Here is a 4421-nt window from a genome sequence, read left to right as displayed (position 1 = left end):
CAGCCCCTGTGCCTCTCAAGGTGGGGAACAGGTAACTCTATCTAAAGACCCCTCCCTGACTGCTAAAGGCTGGAGCAGAAAGTGGCCCTGCTTGCCCCACTGGCCTTGGCCTTCACGATAGAAGCACTCCCCTCCTGGTCTATGCCTTCCTCCTTTTGAGGGCTGCAGCCAAGACAAGGCTGATACCTTCTTTTCTCTAAGAGGGAAAATAGGGAGAATTGCTTGCAAAATGTTAACAAGCTCCTGGGGGAAACTAGGCCAGGTTAACCCTGAGTTGAGTTTTGGTTGAGCCTGAGCTGGGCCCCGTGCTGATCCTGGATTGAGCCTGTCCTGGGCTTTTCTGCTGAGCCTGAGCTGACTTTGTGCTGAGCTTGTACTAAGCCTGAGCTGAGCCTGTTCTGAGCCAGTGCTGGGCCCTGTGCTGAGCCTGAGCTGAGTATGTCCTAGGCCCTGGGCTGAGCCTGAGTTGAGCCTATTGTGGGCCCTGTGCTACACTTTGGACTTCTTTTTTTTTTTTTTTTGAGACAAGAGTCTCCCTATGTCAACCTCAGTAGAGTGCTGTGACGTCACAGCTCACAGCAACCTCCAACTCTTGGGCTTAAGTGATTGTCTTGCCTCAGCCTCCCAAGTACTAGAACTACAGGTGCCCACCACAATACTTGGCTATTTGTTGTTGTTGTTGTTGCAGTTCTCACTGTTGTTTAGCTGGCCTGAACCGGGTTCAAACCTGCCACCCTCGGTGCATGTGGCTGGCTATAGGCCACTTTGGACTTCTTAAAGTCTTGGCAAGATGTGGTGGCTCACAACTGTAATCCTAGCACTCTGGGACTGCACTGAATCCTTGCACCAAGGCAGGTGGATTGGCTGAGCTCCCAGGTTCAAGACCGGCCTGAGCAAGGGCAAAAACCCTCATCTCTAACAAAGCCTAAAATTAAACAAATTATAATTCCCTCCACCAAATACTGCAAGGATTAAAGAATGCTTTAACTCTGATCACCCCCTTTTCATATGTATGATTCACTTAGATCTTGTCTTCTTTACTTTGATTCCATCAACTACACCAAGATGTTGTTATACTCATGGCTTTATTATTGTTTCAAAGACATGAGTAGATTTTTAGAAGTGTCATTGGCTTACCAGCTGCTAGATTCTGACTAACAACCCTCTCCTTTTCCTTTCTCAATAAATCTATTAGTATTTCTTAAAAGAAGGTTTGTTGGTTATTAAACACTCTTAAAGATTTTATTTTTCTGTGAATGACATCATTCTGGGAAAATGAGAGTACAATTACTGGTTGTTAATTTTTTTTGTTTTGTTTTGTTTTTTGTAGACACACTGTTGCTCAGGCTAGAGTGCAGTGGCTTCAGCCTAACGTACAGCAACAATCTCAAACTCCTAAGCTCAAGTGATCTTCCTGCCTCAGTCTTCCAGGTATCTGGGACTACAGGTGCCCTCCATAATGCCTGGCTGCTAAGTTGTGAATAAATCCCTCAGAACTTTGAGAGTTCACCAGTCTCTGCATTCCATTGTTGTTACTTTTATCTCAGGCTGCTTTCAACATGCACTCTTTGATAGTAGTGTTGTACAGTTCCAACTGTTGCTGTGGGTGCAGATTTATCTCTCTTTTTGCTACTGGGGATCTCTCTTTTTGCTACTGAGCGTTCTCCTTCCTGAATCTAAAGATTCCAGACTTTTTTCAATTTTGGACATTTCCATAAATTTCAAGTATTCTCTTACCCTTATTCTTCCTTTCAGAACTCAGATCAGACACATGGATCTTGTCACTCCCTTCATCCTGCTGTCCCTCTCAGTTTCCATCTCTTTGTCTCTCTGAGGTTCATGATAGCTATTTATTTCAGAAGTCTTCTAATTTGCTGAGGGTCTTTTCACCTGTGTCTAATCTGCTGTTTCAAAATCTGAATTCTTTCAGTGATCCAGTTTTCATTTCTAGATGTTCTTTTTCTATTCTGATTATTTTGATAAAGAATAAGCCTCTTATTTTTTCTATGCTATGATTGCTTTAAATATAACAAAATAAACTTTAAAGTCTATATATGGCTTCAGTATCTGCATTTATTGTGATCTCATTTGGTAGTTTGGTACTTTATTTCCACTGATTCTCTTCCAGGGTGGTCTGTTTCCTTGTGCATTTTCTTTTTATTTTTATCATAAGCATATTTCCAAGAAGTGGGTGTGGGAACAAAGATGAGTGAATTTGAAAAGCATCAGTCTTTAGAGTACTAGCTGTACCTATTCTGCCAGGTTCCCCCCATCTAAAGACTACTTAAAGTATTCACCCTGTGGATCTGGGACCACATACTGAATATAAAGCAGAACATTCCTACTTTATGGTTCAGAATTCAGTGGGAAAAGGGTTTGTTTGCTTTTGTCCAAAGTCCATACTGGAGTCAAAGGCAAAACCAGAAATTTCCCCCACATTCTTTCTGGGAGAGGTTTTTTTTCATCACCTCCAGGAATATTGCCTTTCAGAAGTCCTGGCTTTAAGAGGGCTTAGACAGTACAGCCTCCAAATTAGAAAATATAATTATTATTTTTTGAGACAGAATCTCACTATGTTGCCCTTGGTAGAGTGTCGTGGCATCACAGCTCACAACAACCTCAAACTCTTGGGCTTGAACGATCTCGTCCCTCAAACTCCCAAGTAGCTGGCACTACAGGGACCTGCCACAATGCGTGGTATTTTTTTGGCCATAGTTGTTATTGTTGTTTTGGCTGGCCTGGGCCAGATTCCAACCCTCCGCCCTGGATGTATGTGGCCGGTGCCCTACCCACTGAGCTACAGGTGCCACCCCAAATTAGAAATTAAATCCCAGTCCCCAGATCATAGAAGACATATGTTCATTTGTGTTTAATCTGTTTTTAATTTTTATTTAGTTTTTAATTGGTAAATATTGTGTATGTGTTGGGTACAATGTGATGTTTTGATATATATACACAATGTGGAATGATTAAGTCAAATTCATTAACACATCCATCACCTCATATACTTATTATTTTTTGATGCAAACATTTAAAAAACAACTCCCCTTGCAAATTTGAAATAAAAAATACGGAATGCTTCACACATTTGTATGTCACCATTGCTCAGGGACCATACTAATCTTCTCTGTACTGTTTCCATTTCAGTATATGTGCTGCTTAAGTGAGCACAAAGATACAAGTTTATCTTCACTTTTCTGTCACATTTTCTATCTCTCTGCCTACAAGTGATACACTTCTGAGAAATCCTTGAGTCTAATTTTCCTGTTTACTAATTCAAATCAATAGCATCAATTCTGTTCTTTCAGCAATCTACTGAGTATATTATACCAAAAATGAAGTGTTTATACTGATTTTTTTTTAATAGCAATGAGGTCTTAACACCATCACCTAGGCCAAATATAGTGGTATTATCACAGCTCACTGGGACCTTGAACTTCAGGGTTCAAGGGATCCTCTTGCCCCAGCCCCCCAAATAGATGGGATAACAGGTGCTTGACACAAAATCCAGCTAATTTTCCTCATTTTTTGTAGAGATGTGTTCTCCCTATGTGCCCAAGCTGGTCTCAAACTCTAGGGATCTCCTGCCTTAGCCTCCCAAAGTGCTTGGATTACAGGTGTGAGGCATTGCATCAGGCCTCCCTGATTCTTTCTACTGCACACAGTATTCACTTTCTGTCTTTGAGGATAGTGGCCATTTTAACAATTCCTTCTGTTCAGATTTATTCTTTTTAGTCAATGGGTTTAACTGTTTCTTGAGCTTTCAGCTGCTGCTTTTCCTAAAATATTTGGTGACCTCTTCTGTAGGCTCCCCTTTGGGTTTTAGATTTGTCTTTAAACATCTATAAAGGCCATCAGCAGTTGCCTGCTTGGGAGCATTTTGAGCGGGTAAGGAGTGCTTCTGGGCAGGAGCGCCTGTAGCTTGCTTGATGTCCCAGGCAGGGTGTCTGTAGTCACCCAAGTTATTATCCAGCTTCTTCATCCCATGTGTCTACACAAAGATCTCAGGTGAGGACAGGCCCTTCCATAATTCACTGTCTGGCCAACAAGCAGTGGGGGAGAGGGGATGTGGAATATTTAACAAGCCAGCTGGTCTGTCTTGGTTGTCCACAATTTTCCCAAGGATCTCTTTTGCAGCCGGGATGCACCACTCCAGATTTACAGAGACTTCAGATTCCCAGGACCAGACTCATCTTTTGCAGTCATTCTGTTGGTTTTTATTATTTGATAATCTAATTATTTCTATTTCTATGTAAAAAGACATACTAAACACTTCATAATTTTTTAACTAATATATCACCAAGAAGTTATTTTATTAAATTATTGTACTAATATTGGTACACAATATATAATATTAGATAATACCAACCTGGTCAGGTAGAGTGAAGTCCTTTCTCAAGGCTTTCCACATATTAAAATAT

The 4421-nt window shown here is 41.2% G+C and overlaps 1 non-coding gene across 1 annotated transcript; it reads right to left on the bottom strand.

The window, feature by feature from the left end:
* Nucleotides 1–3064: 3064 nt before the first annotated feature.
* LOC128580062 (U6 spliceosomal RNA) lies at nucleotides 3065–3171 on the bottom strand. Its single transcript, XR_008378421.1, has one exon. It is a non-coding gene; the product is annotated as a U6 spliceosomal RNA (small nuclear RNA).
* Between the last annotated feature and the right edge of the window lie 1250 nt (nucleotides 3172–4421).

Source organism: Nycticebus coucang, chromosome 2 (assembly GCF_027406575.1).
Source record: "Nycticebus coucang isolate mNycCou1 chromosome 2, mNycCou1.pri, whole genome shotgun sequence".
NCBI classification, from domain to species: Eukaryota; Metazoa; Chordata; class Mammalia; order Primates; family Lorisidae; genus Nycticebus; species Nycticebus coucang.
This window is presented reverse-complemented; position numbering and strand designations above follow the sequence as displayed.